Here is a 17998-nt window from a genome sequence, read left to right on the forward strand (position 1 = left end):
CGGTGGTCGAATGAGAATGAAGTCTCCATCTTATCCTTAATTCTCACTGCCTTAACCCTCGCCGGACCCATTTGCTTTTTATACATACTCGTACAGGTCGAAGAGGAGTTAGTGCGACCCTCTTCGCCGTTTCGCCCCTAATGGAGCTTAGAGCCGCGGGAAAAAACGAGCGTATGCGCAGTTACGAGACGCAGCGATTGGTACCCAATTTTAAGGGACCCTCCCACCTTCCAAGAAGTTAATGAATTGGCATGAAAGTGATGTCGCTCGGCTCAAAAAGAGCAAAACGAATATCTTCACATCTCGCCGAAAAATATTAACTGGTTTTTGATACATATGACTTTCATTTTCATTTTTGTTTACTTTTGAGGGTCTCCGTTGTGTGACGTCATTCGGAAGCAATAATTTGGCATCCTAAAAGTGCGGCAGATGTTGCGCGCAAAGCAGTATATACTACCACGTTTAACCAAAGGTTTTAGTATAAGATTTAAAAATCGTCAAATCTGCGCTGACGTCACAAATTCTGAGGGTTCGTCATTCAAATGCATTAGCCCCTTAGAATCCGAAAACTGCTGACTTTGAAATCAAATATTTCAGAATTATAACATTTCTCGATGTTGTGAGTGCTCAAACCGGTAAGTGCAGGCCAGGGACCCCAATTTGACTATCTCAACTCAAAACTAATGTTAAGGTGGGATGGTCACTTTAAGGTCTCAGGTCAACCGGTGATAGCTGAGGTTAGGTCAAGTGGCCCAAGGCACGGTTCGGTTTTTGGTAAATAACTTCTTCGACAATTGTCGCAGATCCGCGATTTTGGCATCATCGTGTTTATCTAGCTCAGGCGCGTCGAACGTTATGTTTACTTTTTATTCGGGTAAGGTCAAATTAACGTGTTGACATCGGGTCAAGGTCACGTCAGAGCTTCTCAGGTCACGAAGTTGGTTGAAGAGATCATATCGCATATCATTCGATCTGGCAGGTCTTACTGAGTCCACTGTTGGCTTTCCCAACTAGCTAGTTCAATTTATCTGGATTTGTTGACGACAAAATCATATAACCTTAGTGACTTAGAATTTTTAAGCGTGAAGCGAATTCAGCTGATATATCTGACAGCCTGAGCTCGAACTGTAGCGCACGAGCTCAGGTCGTCGTGTGCGACCAGCGCACAGTGGGAGGGGGCGTGGCATCGGCGGTGAAAGGGGTCACACCCGCGGCCAGGTGCGGCAGGTTTCTGAGGCTGCCCAACTTCTCAGAGCAACGCTCCCAGCCTCTGGTAGCTCAGTTGGTAGAGCGGTGGACTGTAGCGGGTTGCAGGCATCCATAGGTCGCTGGTTCAAATCCGGCCCGGAGGACGTTTTGACAAGTCAAAAGATGATAATAATGTGTCATGAACCCCAGACTACAGGTCACCGGTCATCGTTACAGCCACCGGCTCATCCATTGCCGAAGCACTCTGCGAGTGCAGTTCCATTTTGGGAGCATGACCCGCTAGTTGACCACTTGAGCGTCTGATTGGCTTGTTTTATGGGAAAACAATAGGCCCGTCCGCTGCGGCGAACCAGCTCCCAGGGGCCGTATTCACGTCGATCATTTTCTACTTCTTAAGCATTTTTTTTTTCATCACGTGAACTCCGTCGATAAAAACTTACGAAGTGTCGACGTGAGTGCCAAATTATACTTACGAAAGAAAATCGACTTACGAAGTCGACGTGAATATGGCCCCGGGTCATATAAGCCGTCTCTATCTTATTATCAAATCACACGGTCTTAAGCCGCCGTATATGTTTGTAGTTAGAAGGAAAGGATATACTCGTAATCCAGAGAAGAAAAAAAAATTGAACAAACGCACATGGGATGATCATTTGCGCATATAAAGAATTCGCATAATGATGACACTGCCCTCGCCGTTTTGTTGTTATCCTTCAGATATTGTCTGGAATTTGTTGGTGGGCGATGGCAACAATAATTTTGGGAATATTTCATAAAGTCTGCAGAACTTCTTCTGTATTTTGTGTTTTTGTTTACACATGATAAAAAAGATAGAAACTGTATCAAAGCACACTACATCACGAATGTCCAGGAGACTGCAGTGAAACACAAGAGACTATCACCAGTATCTCCGGAGACTGCACTGGCACACAGGTCACTAGCGCTTATCTTTGGAGGCCATCACTGAACACATGAGGGTAACGCCAAACACCTTTTGTCGTTATGTCCACTGTCCAGTGCCCTAAGGACATTCCAATGTTTCTATCCGATCTCTTTGAATGCATTGTTTTCATTCTCCTCGACTTCTTGGCTGGCTGTCTTAGCTGAACGTTAGAATTGTTGAATCTTTGATTACCTGCTCTGCTCTGCTCGTCAGCCTGACAAAAGTGCAACGGTGGCCTTTCGCCAATATTGGGCAAATGTTAAACTGAGCAAGATCCAATTATACATCGAAGTGAGCCGATAGTCAACTGAGGTACAATTTTTGAGGACGGAACTGAGGACGGTACGTTTGATTAGCCCCGGATTTGGAGTCTCCCGGACGACGAAAATTCTACGTCGTCCGGCCAATGCCATTCCAGGTCGGCGGGGCTGGGCTGCGGTTATCAAATGGGATTGGACGGACGACGTAGAATGTTCTTCGTCCGAGGAGACTGCGAACCGACCCTAAATTAACCCGGCGTGGTCAGTAAGCAGCACCCGTCCCCTGTAAAATGAGAATCAGTCTATCCTCAATTCTGCTTACATTTCCATGTTCCACACCCCACTTAGACACTGCTGCAGGGTAGATCCAAAAGCAGCATGTCCCTCCGCGGTGACCATTCGAGTGGCTGGGTGCCGGGTGGAATGTTTCATCGAGGTAGGCTCCATCCTGTTTCAGCCCTATCGGCACTATTGTCGATATCTTATGTCGGTACGTCTTCGACCTTATCCTCGCAACCTATGGACTAGCAACGGTAAAAAAGAGCAAATTGTCTGACTAAACAAAAAAGAACAAAGAAAAAGCATAGGTATTTTATGTACGTAATAGCGAAATGGAGAAAGCCGATTATCGAACCGAATTACATAAAACTAAATAAAGTTTATCCAAGTGGCTTTCTACATGGATGTAGGATGTAGGAAAAAAGATCGCTGAATCCGAATCTGATTGGCACGCACGTCTAGATCGTGTTGCACTACCTATAGGCAGGTGCAAGTGCACGTCTATTTCTATTTGTTTTTATTTTAATTTTATTTTATTCATTTATTTATTTATTTTTTAGTGGCTGTAAAACGTATTTTCCAGCGACAATCGAGTTTAGCTGACAACACGTCAGAGAGGCTGAATTTGGACTGCAACGCTCGAGCTCCGGCCGTCGTGTGCGACCAGCGTGCCGCAGGAGGGGGCGTGGCCTCGGTGGTGAAAGGAGCCACACCTGTAACGAAACACGACAGACTGCTGAACACAACCAAAGTCTCGCGGCAGCGCAATCGGCCTCTGGTAGCTCAGTTGGTAGAGCGGTGGACTGTAGCGGGTTGCAGGCATCCATAGGTCGCTGGTTCAAATCCGGCCCGGAGGACGTTTTGACACGCTGTTGCTTTGAGTAAAAGGCCAAAGATCTGGGCTTTCGCGACTCCCATGCTGCTTCATAAGGCGAAGAAATCAATGGCTCAAATCCTGGGTATCATGGTTTTACTTAAAGCAATGCCATCTATATAAACTTCATAAGCATAGCAAATGTAAATCAGCTTTGTTTCGCTCTTTAAGAAGTTGTACTCGACTACTGAGTGTTCTTAGCTTCTTGTTGTATTAAAGTCTTAAAGGAAGGGTGCCACCTTCCGAAATTTTTGTTCTATGAATCTATTTTACTTATTTGAATTTTTAGACGTGGTTAGCGCGTCCACAATATACAAAAAACCGAAACATTGCATTTAATACATTGGCCAAAAAAAAAGATCGTTGTTTATATCACCACTACAACTCAAGGTCGTTTGATGTGGCAGCTAGGACGGCTGGCATATCTTGTTGTCATGGCAACATATCATTCTGCCATTTGCATTGATGGCGCAACTGAGACAAAAAGATGAACAAATAAAAAGGAAGAAGATAACATGATTTGAACTAAGTTGTAGGTAACCAAGTAGGTAACTGTTGGCCATATTTGCCAACAGTTAAAGAACATCAAATAAGTCGAGTAAAGGTTTTTCCTTTACAATGCTTAAGAGATCTATGGAACCCTTCACCCTTCATGCAACTTACTAGAAAAACTTCCCAATTAAAATTTTAAAACTTAAGTGTATACCATAAAGAAAAAATATACCCTTTCAAAATGATAAACATACTTCAAAAGTATAACTTTTATACATACCTTTGCTGATTTCATGTTTTATAAAATACCCTTAACACGACGAGGAAATAGTGCTGAAGATTTTTGCCTGCCCGAATGCTGGCAGCAAAACTCGCAAATGATAACTTCACGTGCGGATTCAATGCTGACCGTCTCGAGCATAGGTAAGTGAAGCCGGTTTTTAGGTTCATGTGAGGCTAATCTTGTAAAAACTGCGTTGTGTCCAAAAGGTAGCACCCTTCCTTTAAATAGATTTATTCGATCACACACATGTATCTGTAATACAAATTAAATCGAATTCGTTGTGAACATCTGTTAAATTTATTACGTGAGCATACTGAACATCAATTCCAAGCGGCATTTCCATGTGTCATGCACATAGGTGTAGCAACGTATCTCTTTGGTGAAGGATACCTTTCACCAAAGTTTTAGATTGGTGAAGGATCCTTCACCAATCTTGAGCAATGCAGGTGAGGGTCTTCACCAATGCTAGAACGACTGGGTTCGACGGTCGATCTAATGTTAAAAAAAGAAAAGCAATGCCGAATGGGATGAACAAAAAGGCTATTGCTAAAACGGCAACAGGTACCCAATTACCCCATCCTTTCAGTTATGAAGTGTTATGCCCACCTTCTTCACAATTCACGCCATTTAACCCGCGAGTTGCTGGGGGGGGGCGTTAAACGCCCCCTTTTTTCGCCGGGCCATAGCATAAAAACGGCGCGCCGCAGGCGCGCCAAATTTTGGGTACCTGTAGGGATTTAATTGAAGTTTATTGTGACAAAGTTTCAAAAAATCGTTCAGAACATTTTTGAGATATCGAGGTTTTAGTGACGTCATGATTTCTGAGTTTTCGACCAAAAACGGCATATGTTCAAAAAATCATATAAAATCACAGAATAGACATACAGACATGCCGTAAACGCCATTGAACTGCCAATACCATGACCAATCAAATGGCTATCTTCGATTATTGATTATCGTTCCGCATTTTCCAAAATCTTGAACTAAATCTTTGCAATTTCTCGCGACTACTTCATAGAGATTGCAATCCCGGGATCGGGAACCCGGGATCCCGGCGGGATTTTAATCCCGATCCTGATCCCGAAATTCCGCCAATCCCGGGATCCCGAAAAAGATCAGTTTTTCACCATAAAAAGAATGTAGCCGCTGCACGAGCCTTGTTTACACTGTTCATGGTGCTGCGTGACATAAAGCAGAGAAACAATTTAGCTGGCACCCCGTATCGGCAGTCCACAATTGACAGTGTTGGTAGCTCCCGGGTATCACCCACGTCCCACAGCGGTTAAGCCGCTCAAATGTGTACGAAAAAGGGTCCCGAACGCCAGCAAAAAAAAAAAAAAAAAATTGCAGCATCAGTGCTGCAACATCTTTGTCAGGATCACGGATCGTTCAGCGATTCTGACTTGTCCGCGCGTGGCCGGAACAAAAGAGGTCATCAAGACAGTCTTTGAGCTCGTGTCGCAGAAAAATGTCACAGATGTCACGCAAGTGACGGCAGAGCTCACTGATTTAAACGTTGAAGACGGTAGAGTGGAGCTCTCCCAGTCAGTGACTCTGCCCAAAGCGACTTTGGAGCAAAGTCTGAGAGACATTAGTGATGAAAGTAGAACCGGAAGGAGGTGAAGTGACCAAGCGACGTCTTGAAAATATTGTGAAATAGGGAGCTGCCAACTTTGGCGTACACTGGTCGCGAGTTTTAAAATAGACAGACCTACCAGCAACGGCTTAAAACTGTCGCGCTAAATACGAGTAGCGTAGACGAAGAGTGAATGAGGCGTAGATGTGCTGGAACGGCCGTCTTAATGACGAGATGAGGAAGTAAACGCACTGGTCGACGCACAGTTTTATAAAGACCAATTGGGAATAATAATCAAATCGAAACGTTTCCTTCGCAAATTCAATCGTTTTTAATGCAAATGACATGGTCTAAGGATGGCTTTTGGTTGCCTCTTTGCTTGTGGTAAGCTAAAAGACGCAAAATATGTCAGTAGGAAATTATTCTTGCGACCTTTAGTGACTAGACCGGGATCCCGGGATCCCGAAATAAAAAATTTCGGGATCCCGGGATTGGCAAAACGATCCGGGATTGCAATCTCTACTACTTCACGACCATGATACATGCATTTCTTAAATTGAACTTTTTTAGCCAAACACGTACACATATGATAAAATGAATGTCACCATCGTGTTCTACGCCCCAAAGTACCCATAAAACATGTGTCACAGGCTGCGAATATCAGTTTTGATTTTCGGGGATACGTGCCTGGCCGGTTGACCTGACCTTGACCCTGACCTATGCTTGGCTGACCCCTACATGGAGCTGACACTCTTGTAGGCCTTATATGATGGATTGTGCACCGTTTTGACAGAGTTTATGACGAGAGGCGCCCATTGCGAAGTCCTGAAGTCCATGCTACTGAAAGTCCGATTTCAGGTGTTTGACCTGACCTTGACCCGACCTGTGACCTCAAAATTCAACTTAAAAGTACTCATCTGAAGCGTCTCGTCGCGTTCTTTCGTTTGCCGCCTCGTGCGTTTCGCTGCGCCTATTGGTTCTCGAGTTATCGGCTGGGGGCGTTTAACGCCCCCCCCCCCCAGCAAACGGTGGGTGGCGAAATACCCCAGCAACCGCCGGGTTAATAAACCAGTATAACGCCTTTTGGGGCGACTAACGGAGCGAGCGAGAGGGTGAGCTTTGCACGTGCGAAATTTCGACGGGGTACCTCCAGCTGACTTGTGCACGGCACCCTACTAACCGGTCCCTAACTGTTTGCCAAATTTGAGCGCCATCGGTCCAGCCATTGTCGAGATCTAGAATCGACCCCTGCACGTGCGCACGTGCAGCAGCACCCCACCTCTGGCACATGGATATGCATTGCCTAGTGGGTGCCTACCTACATGCCAACTTTCAGCGCAATCGGCCAAGTACCTAGTTACCGAGATATTGCAACAATTACAAAAGTGACACCTCTTCGTTTTGCACGTGGCACGTGCATAAGGGGTCACCCACATGCATCGGGAATAGTCCAATACTTGGTAGAAGGAATGAAGCTACCGTACAAAAATTACCGCGTGTAAATCGGTCAAGTGGTTGCTGAGATATAAGCGTCGCAGAACCGTGACCGCGGCCGGTCGGCCGGCCGCTCATACTCAGAAATTTCCGTTAATCTCAGTAAATGCCGTGAATATCAAAATATATTGGCTTGTTTTTACTCGTGGGAAAGTTGTAAGACTTTGGTCACGAAAAAAGAGCAGTGGAGCATACCTTTAGGTTCCAAAGGTATGCTTGGATAGTGGATACCTTTGGTAGGTATCCAAAGCGAGAAAAAAAAAAACAGGAGGAGTTGACGAAATTCCCCCCCCCCCCCCTCCACTGCGGTAAGGTCCTGCACCTTCTCCGAAGGTTCAGATGACTTCTCCGAGGGTTCAGGTGACATCCTTCACCAATATTTTTGGCGCTCCTACACCCATGGTCATGCAGCCCTTCCATCCAAACACGCCCCTGCCACGACTCACTGTGACCCAGTGCATGCGGCCATAGACCTCCCACTCACCAGACACCACAAAACCCTCATCAGCCTCTAACCCTACCATCAGGCCCACCCAGCCCGACGCCGCCTCCCCGCTCAGCATCGCGCCCGCACTGGGTCACGAGGGTAGGCTCAGTCACCCGGCACGGCTCGGTAGCCAGTCAGCCACCCGGCGCCTGGTGCTCAGCTCGGACCCGGCGGCACGGCCCGACCAACGGACTCGCCTCCGGACTGCAGCATCTGGTGCCCGTCTGTGAGGTGCTGGCCGCGGGCTGACGGTGCCGACAACGGTATACTGAGCACAGGGTGACCCGCACGCGAGATCGGGCGTGTTGGGATAGGGATGGATAGAGATGGCATGTGGAGGTATTCAGTGGGATGTGGTGAAATGCAATCGGATTTGAGGGATTAGGTTGAGATGATGAAGAGTGCAAAATGATGTGTTGTAATGAAGAGGGATGGGTGACAAGGGATGGAAACAGAAAAAGGTGGGGTGGTGGGAAGAAGTGAGAAGCATGGATTGAAGAATGCAAGCGAGAATAAAGGCTTTCTGCAACGAACCAATGTATGTAAATAAGAAAAGCAGGCAAAGCTGAGATGTAACGTCATTATGCAAGTCTCGCAAGGCTAGCTTTGTAAGGAATGCGGATTGCGAAAGTCCATTGACGTCACTGACGACTTCAAGTTGTCAATGCCGTTTTCGATACCAATTACCAGTTGCCAATGTCAGTTGTCAATCCATGTTTCCTTCGTAACAAATGGGAATGTCGCACAGATCACATAACGCAAATAGCAGAAACAGCGGTAGAATGCTTGATTTGTAAGCGTGTTGAGCTACATTTGTTGCATATTCCTCTTGTTTTCATCTTGTTTCGGACTAAAATCACAACGTTGCAGAGGGATCCCTAACATAATGGCTAATGGGCGATTATATGGCATCGTAAGCGTGAACAAGCACGTGCAGAACACTGTCCCAGCTCCGTTGTTCGACCCAACGGTGTGTCCGTGAAGGACATTAGTGAGTGACAGCTACAACGGTGCTGCTGTGGAGCCGCAACATATGGTCATCCAGCGGGCCAGCGTGGCCACCCAGCGGTCCAGCTCGGTTCAGCGTGGTCCGGTCCGGTCCAGCGTGGTCTGGCGTGGTCCGGCGGGAGGCGAGGGAGGCTCGCCACATGGGACGTTCTAAAGCCCTGTCAGAGTGCCGGCGAAAACCAACGGTTTGTGACTTATAACGTCAGAAACTCGACGCATCAGCGGTGAATCAACAAATAATATTAAACATACAAGGAAAGGTTACAAACAGATAAACATGTGAAGGAGATAGTGTGTGCATTGTGCCCAAACCGATTCGTGTATGTAAATCTTTTAATCTTATCTATCTCTACAGTATGTCTGCATGATGCAGCGCGAGGCAGGGACGAAAGACCCCGTTTACATGAATGTCAAATATTTGACATGGCTGAGCAGCGACCACTGCGAATAGACGAAAAAAATGGGCTCATAGCAAATATCTCACGTAAAAAAAGAAGCATCACCTTACAACCTTATGACCGCAAGTACATTCGTTAAATCAACGTTGTCCCACTTCCCCATCTGTTGACTACAGACGCGACCCTACCGATCCCTTATCCCAGTCGACCTCGTACAATCCCAACGCCGGCCCGTTAGTCACATCACCCATCTGCTCGAGGGGCGGCCTCTTCAGCCTTGTGCTCGCTGTTATGAGCGGCGCTGCAGCCTCTGCTCCGACAAGCCGGGCGCGGGGTCAGGTCACTGAGGGTGCTGCGCCGCGGCGGGCCGGGCCGGAGCGTGCTCTGCAGAGCACGAACGCATTGGACCGTGACCGAACGAATGGCATGAAAAACCGCCCCGCGACGGGCCCGGCCGGCGCGGCCGACTGGGGGTGAGCGATGACGGCTTCGACTGAGGAGGATCGAATATCGATTGGAGAAACGGGGTCACATCGTCGAGGTGTTCACGTCTTGGTGAATGTGTCTCCACTGGTGCGTGATAGCGACGATGTAAACCGTGATTTCAGGGTGGTGGTGTCGGCCAAGGCTGAATTGGGTGGCAATGTGGAATTCATAGCTTCTGACACGGGTTTTGACGAATAGTGGTGGGGATTGTGAATGGAGAATGTGGGTTCAGTGGGTCGGGTCCGAGTTGACCGACTTGTTTATTGGTTACACCATGTTACAAATACATACATGCGTGAAACATTATAGCTAGAGCGAGACATATGTGACGCAAATTTCAGTGCCAGCGATGTTGACTGCGATGTATGAGCATGACTAAAATTTGATAGAATCTTCAGCCACAAGATAAATGTAAGTCACTGTTGTCTGTTTATTAGGAACAGAAGAAAAGATGGAAAGAGTAGGAGAGAGGGAGAGAGAGGAGAGGGGAGGGAAAAGAGAGATAAAACGTACGGAAAGGGAGGAGATAATCAGGCAGGAAATAACTATGAATAGAGCAAATGAAATTAGAAAGAACAACGTAAAAAAGTGACAAAATAATAGACAGAAGAGGCTATCGTAAATCAATCATCAATGGTTTGTACCGCTAAATGACGTAACCGTTAGTGTGCCATACGGCTGATGATGCTATGCGTGTCCGTCTGTCCGTCTATGGCCCGCAGCAGCCGTACTCGGCACCGTCTGCCGCTACAACCCACCCCCTCCTGGGAGCGGGCCATCGTCAGCGGGTCAGCCACCATCTGTCGTCGATACAGCGGTGTCCGTCCTTCGCTAAAACGCAGCACCGTACCCCGACGAGCCGTAGCCCGTCAGCTGGCGCCAGGTCAGGTCAGGGAGTACCGCAGATACCCCAATGACTGGCGACCACATCTCGAGAGACGCGAGACGCGCCGCGTTTGTCACTGTCAGCCACCGTTTGTCGGTCCCTGGTCGGCTCTTTGGCGGGTGATTAAAGCTCTGTTCACTGCGCGGCGGCTCTGTGGGTCAGACGGCACCTGTCGGTGTCCTGTGGCTCGGGATTCCGCAGCGTCAGGGCGCCAGTTCCGTGCTGATAAGTCGCCATTGTTTGCGGTGTGACTGCGGTGGTGTTCATACCGTGTCACAGGATGCAGCTCCCAGAGTTTGTGGCACGGATTGCGTTACAGACTCCGCGGCCGCGGCGGAGCTAAATGAGTTTTCATTCACAGACGAAACCACTCTGAACCTTTGAGGACTGCAATATCACCTCTATGTAAAGTGCAATTATGCTTGTTTAGGGGATTCAAGAGATTGGATCAATCACTTTATTCTCTAACGGTCGCTTACGCTTGTCTCCGCTCCCTTTTACACTGGTATGGCTATGTGACAATCGAATATTTACTGGGATGGACACTAGCCAGCGAACTGACGCTAAGCACAAAATTGACGTAATTATCCGTATCTAATCAAACCATGCCACTTAGTTAAACACCGGAGTGAGCAGCGATCCATGTAAAGGAGTGTGAGAAAATAACTGCAAAATAGTTAATCGTCGTGGCATAGGCACTAGATATCCACTGGATTCAACTGAAGGAGGATGATTAAATGTGAAACAACAACCAGGAAATGAACTAAAACCAATGCAGATAGATGAGTGGTAAAACTGTCTCCTTGCTGTAATACGATCGCAGTTGACAGATACGCTAGGACACAGTATTCGCTGTTAAGCACCTTATCATGCCTCAATTTACGAAAACGACCCCATTCCCTGCGTTATATTCCCGTTTGAAGAACTCCTTCCATGATGAATTAATCTATTCACATGACATAATTCGCCTCGTAATCGCCACGCACGTTCACATCACATGAAAAATGATCACGGATGTTCCACTTGCACCATGCAAATTACAAAACACCGATGACGGTTTCTTTTCCTCACCGGCTTCAAATTACGCTGGGAATCTGCAATGCCGTCACGGAGCTCTCGTCTACCGGAAACAGCCATTTCGGCAGCACTCCTGGCCCATTTTCGCACTACCCGCTCGGTACCTTGACGGTCAGTGACGGTCACGTGTAACATTGCAGCTCGTGGGCGGCCTTATTACCACGCTGTGAATAATCTCGTCGGTCGGGGACGCAGCGTGGTGGTGTGAACTACTTCCCAGGGGCGCACCGGAGCGCGGCGGGGTCACGCTGGACTTAACTCGAGAGACCGGACCGGGCTCCGACCGACTGACTGATCGGCCACTGACTGACCGACTGACTATAGTGGTCAGTGGGCCGGGATGATGGGATCGGGACGGGGAGCGGAGACGGGACTGGCGTGGGGAGATACCAGACTGATGGAGGTGACCGAGAGGGCCAGTGAGTGGGAGATAGAGTGTAGGGAAAATAGAATGCAGGAGAGATGTCAGTTGGTGGGGGGACATCAGCTAAAGTCATCCCTGCCGCAGAGATGGTTCTCAAGCAATGAGCTGCGTCTTACGTGCGTAAAAACTGAAGAGCAAACATGTCGGAAAGAACGTCACTTACGACATATTCACTACGATTCTTTTCCTGATTCGTTGACCAATCCATGCAAATACGAGGCCCGTTATGAAAAACCGCGTTGCGTCACACGGCACCAAGGAACTGGTCCGACTGTTGCATTGTTGAAGCTAGCGTGCACCGTCAGAAAACAAATGACGCTGGCCACTGCTGCTGGCAATGTCATTAACCGAGCTCCGACCGTCATCCTTGTCATCGCAGCACGACTCACTGGCTCGACAGCTGCTGGACTCATCAACAACCCTATCACACGCTTGCAGAGGGCTAGTGGTATCAAGAACAATCAAAACTGTGCACCGAAATGCAAATGAATGTAGCGATAGAAACGGCTTGTCGATTCCAACGGGTGGCCGACTTACAATTACAATTATGTAATTAGCAGACGCTGTAGGGTGGTCTGAAAATTGGTATCCATTCAAAATTTTGCGAGAGAAGTCATTCATGTAAAAGCAGCTACACAGTAGTCGTTTCATCAGAATCAGAAGCCCTTAGGTCGCAATTAGGAGATTTCTGTGGAGTTGTTAACTTTGCAGCCGCACTTTCTATTTTGATTAGACGCTAGCTTTGTTTAATAACAAAACAAGGTAACTGCGTGAGTGCTACCATCCATGTGACAGTCCTGAATTACATATGGACACTCGACACGCTGCTCCACTGACCGTGCCTGTGGTGGACACTCGACCAGCTCTCCCCCACGTGTGACGCGTCACGGCCGGCGTCACGAGCGGCGTCACGCCGTGGGAACCGACTGAGAAGGCGCCAGGACTCGTTTAGGACTCTGGCCCCATTCCTGCCAGATGGCTATTGATGTGAGACGAAGGATCCGGGATGCTGTGAACGGATGTGACAGGATGAAAACAGCCGACTATCCGATGGTTAACCCGCGCCCGGCTGGGGGTCCTGGATTTCCACGCCCTGCTGGGGGGGGGGGTGTTTGAACACCCCCCCCCTTCTAACTCGGCTCCTGGGCCACGTAGCGATACGCGGAAGGCGGCGTTCGAAAGAGCGTAAAAAATAATGAGGAAGTCACTTCGGTCAATTTTTTGGTCAGGTCAAAGGTCAGGTCACCAGAGGTCATTGAAGGCGAAATTTCGCCGATTTCCAGGTCGAATGTCGACAATTTCCAAGAAGCTAACGCATAACTCGGGAACCAATAGAGCTACAGCGCCGCGGAAAAGCGCATTCGATAGCCCTATTAACGCCCTTTCTGTGTAATTCTCTCAGATTTGACCTAACGTCAACGGTTTTGCCTGCAGGGGGCAAAAACTGCAAAAATAGCCGATTTTTTCGGAAACAGTTTTTCTGCAATAACTTTTGACCCAAGCCTTGTACGAGCTTACTTTTACCGGCATCGTGTTCCTCTCGTCAAGACGCATCGAATGAACTATAAATTGACCTTGAAAGGTCAACTTGAAAATTTGACCTCAGGTCAAGGTCATGACCTGACCGGAAAGGGTCATGTTGCATATCAGTCGATCCGTATCGTCGAGCTGAACACATATAAGGCGTTTTCATCGCTCTAGCATGCCTCTATCAAAAGCTATTTGCGAAAAACTATTAGATACCATTCGTGACCTAAGATGACCTCAGGGCATAAACAGGGGTCACGGACACCATTTTCATGTTCAGTGTGTCTAAACCACTTGTAATTCAGTGTTTGGGAGTGTTTATAATGTCTTTCGTCCAAAAGAGGCGCATTTTAATTTTCTCCCATTGACTTATAATGGGGAGGTCGCAAAACTGACCTGACCTTAGGTCATCGATATCAAAATTCTGAGATATACATTTTGTACGTGCTATTGCTCTTAGCAATCGCTGAAAGTTTCAAAGCGATCGGTCACTCGGTGTAGCTATGACAGACATTGAAACTTTTTATGAGGTGAGGTCACTTCAAGTGACCTGGTGACCTGACCTTGAATGACCTTGGTCTGAAATTTTCACAACATGTGTAGAATTGATGTATGATAAGGTGTACCAAAAACGGCGGCGCTCCGCGCCGCCGTTTTTGAGATATTCGCGAAAAACCACAAGGGGGGGTGTTCAAACACCCCCCCCAGCAGGGCGCGGGTTAAAGATTCAAATAGCTCAGTGAATTCGTTCAGTTGTAGCTGAGAAATGACAGCATCTAAGAACGTGACACTGACTTCAACTTCAGTACATCACTGACGTCTATCCGTGGCCCATGCACAGTGCATACCATGGTCTGTATACCGAAGCATACAGATTACAGACTACAGAAGTCTACAGTTTGCATGTTACGGCTTATTCATTCCGAACGATTTGAATCATGGGATGAAATAACTGCCTCTGACACGACGAGGATCGTGGAGCAGCTGGGAACTGGGAGCTGGAGAAAACGAACGAAGTGTTGGCTTCTAAACCAGGCCAGTCGTTTTCAAATCGTTTAGTTGTCAATGCCAGCTCATCTGAAGCTCGTACACGACTAGAGCCACGGTCTGATTCCGACCGACGTCCGGCCATCAGTACCGGCCCAATCACGGCGCATTTATCACCGGGAGGCAATCGCGGAGCTGTCAGCGCCGTCTTTGTCTCCGTATCGCCATCAGCGTAGCCCGGATGATCTCTGTACGTAGTTTGGTAACTTCGGTAAGCAAGCCATCATCGTTTGGGCGGAACAAGCACTCAGGTGGAACGGCTCTGTTTTGGAGCGATCATGGCCGCAAGTGCTGATTAGTTATCGCTGTATTTGTGGTATGGTCGCGGCAATAGAGCGATAAATATTGACATTCGTGTGTGAAGATACTATGGGCGATAGGAAGTGTTTGAAAGATAGAGATCACCATTCAGCTACCACTGATGATACGACAGGTCGCTCGGGTCTTAGCGATTAAAGCTAAGAATTGAAACAGCTTTGTTTTAGCCTACATCCCAGTCCAAAACTTTATGGCACATTATGCATGTCGTTTCGAATTGATTGGTAAAAAGGGAGGAAGATATCACAAACGTACGAGCTTAACCCGCGCCCTGCTGGGGGTCCTGGATTTCCACGCCCTGCTGGGGGGGGGGGTGTTTGAACACACCCCCCCTTCTAACTCGGCTCCTGGGCCACGTAGCGATACGCGGAAGGCGGCGTTCGAAAGAGCGTAAAAAATAATGACGAAATCACTTCGGTCAATTTTTTGGTCAGGTCAAAGGTCAGGTCACCAGAGGTCATTGAAGGCAAAATTTCGCCGATTTCCAGGTTGAATGTCGAAAATTTCAAGAAGCCAACGCGTAACTCGGGAACCAATAGAGCTACAGCGCCGCGGAAAAGTGCACTCGATAGCCCTATTAACGCCCTTTCTGACTAATTCTCTCAGATTTGGCCTAACGTCAACGGTTTTGCCTGCAGGGGGCAAAAACTGCAAAAATAGCCGATTTTTTCGGAAACAGTTTTTTTGCAATAACTTTTGACCCAAGCCTTGTACGAGATTACTTTCACCGGCATCGTGTTCCTCTCGTCAAGACGCATCGAATGAACTATAACTTGACCTGGAAAGGTCAACTTGAAAATTTGACCTCAGGTCAAGGTCATGACCTGACCGGAAAGGGTCATGTTGCATATCAGTCGATCCGTATCGTCGAGCTGAACACATATAAGGCATTTTCATCGCTCTAGCATGCCTCTATCAAAAGTTATTTGCGAAAAACTGTTAGATACCATTTGTGACCTAAGATGACCTCAGGGCATAAACAAGGGTCACGGACACCATTTTCATGTTCAGTGTGTCTAAACCACTTGTTATTCGGTGTTTGGGAGTGTTTATAATGTCGTTCGTCCAAAAGAGACGCATTTCATTTTTCTCCCATTGACTTATAATGGGGAGGTCGCAAAATTGACCTGACCTTAGGTCATCAATATCAAAATTCTGAGATATACATTTTGTACATGCTATTGCTCTTAGCAATCGCTGAAAGTTTCAAAGCGATCGGTCACTCGGTGTAAATATGACAGACATTGAAACTTTTTATGAGGTGAGGTCACTTCAAGTGACCTGGTGACCTGACCTTGAATGACCTTGGTCTGAAATTTTCACATGTGTAGAATTGATGTATGATAAGGTGTACCAAAAACGGCGGCGCTCCGCGCCGCCGTTTTTGAGATATTCGCGAAAAACCACAAGGGGGGGGTGTTCAAACACCCCCCCCCAGCAGGGCGCGGGTTAACTGGTATAGCACAGCTATGGGTCCATGCGGTCCGTATTGAACTAAAGGCAAAGTTGTCAAAAAGTCATACGAGAGCATCAAAATAAACTATAGCACCATAAAATAATGATCTCATGAGTCATAAGTATGTGTTTCCTTTACTAAAATGAGGTCAAATGGTTGGGCACAACCATCGCAAAACACCCACGTTGCATCAAGTGTAACGCTCCTTTTGGCTCTAGCAGTCTCCCACGCGTAGCACTCGGTGCTAGCGGCCTGTTTGTTTTTGCAGTCTCCAGAAGTACCGATGCTAGTTCCCTATGTTTTACTACAGTCTCTAAGAAAGCGGTGTTATTGTCGTATTCTTTAGTGCAGTCTCCAATAATAAAACGACCCCGCTCAAAACTCGCAGATAACGATTTCACTCCCAAGTACAATTTTAGGAAGAGCTACCTAACAACGTCATTAGACGTCACTGATTGCTGATGACGTCACTGTGTCAATGACATCATTAGTGAGTCATGCCGCAGTTGGTGAACGGTGTGTTCGTTCGTTACAGTTACGGCAGTGACCATTAACGGAGTCTGTAGAATGTTTCGGTGAAAATAACGCAGAGCTCGGTATAGGAAGACCCAGATTTAATAGCCATGGGGATAAATTGAGTTGTTCAAGTCTGCTAGATTATAGTGAAATGGTGATAATAATTCAATTTTGCGCAGTTTGGATTGGCTTTGCATTTAATGTCTGTGGTCAAAGTAATTATTGTGAAGAAAAATGTCTAAAACTCACGGTATCCCTGGAGTTTGACAAAGGTCGATATCAGCACCATACAATGTGACTCAATTAGTTAGATTCATCCTTTACGTCGCACCGATAAAATCTTCTTGAACTTGGTCTGGCACACGCCGAGCCTTATCCAATATTCCGATCGAGTCAGTGCCTACTGCCTATACTGCCTACTCTTGTATCCAATCTGCCCCAATCCTGCGGCTGCGTGCGTCCCAATCCCGTCGGCGTCTGTCCGTGTCCGTCCGTGTCGGGGCCGGTCGGTAACGGAACGGGATGACGGATGCAGATTACTTGACCATCTGTTGCTGCCGTGACGTCCGTCGGTCTGTCTGTCTGTCTGTCTGCCAAACGAGCTGTATGTAATCAGGGCACCTCCCGTCGGCCAGCCGGGGCGAACGGCCGCAAACGAACCAGAAAACAACGGTAAGAAGATAACTACCGAGTCGTCTGCGTAGACTGGCGAACGGCAAGAGATCGGTACAAACAACGGTCGTAATCAGAGATCGGGGGCTGGAGGGAGAGATAAAAACGCAGCAGTTACGCTGAGTTATGGATGCTCCTCATGCCTATTTGAGACGTCATAATGCTCAGGAAGTACTGGCTATAATAATGCATTAACGATGCATTAATGATTAAATTGCTACCTGTCTTATGATAAAAACAACACATCAGCATAGGATTTATCTACTGTAGCAGATCTTGCAATTTC

The 17998-nt window shown here is 47.4% G+C and overlaps 2 non-coding genes across 2 annotated transcripts; both read left to right on the forward strand.

Moving 5' to 3' along the window:
* The first annotated feature begins 1267 nt into the window (after positions 1 to 1267).
* On the forward strand, positions 1268 to 1352 carry Trnay-gua. The gene is given in 2 exon segments: positions 1268 to 1304; positions 1317 to 1352. It is a non-coding gene; the product is annotated as a tRNA-Tyr (tRNA).
* Positions 1353 to 3463: 2111 nt separating this feature from the next.
* Positions 3464 to 3548, forward strand: Trnay-gua. Its single transcript is given in 2 exon segments — positions 3464 to 3500; positions 3513 to 3548. It is a non-coding gene; the product is annotated as a tRNA-Tyr (tRNA).
* Positions 3549 to 17998: the final 14450 nt, after the last annotated feature.

Source organism: Amphibalanus amphitrite, unplaced genomic scaffold (assembly GCF_019059575.1).
Source record: "Amphibalanus amphitrite isolate SeventyFive unplaced genomic scaffold, NRLGWU_Aamphi_draft 000220F_arrow, whole genome shotgun sequence".
Taxonomy (NCBI): Eukaryota; Metazoa; Arthropoda; class Thecostraca; order Balanomorpha; family Balanidae; genus Amphibalanus; species Amphibalanus amphitrite.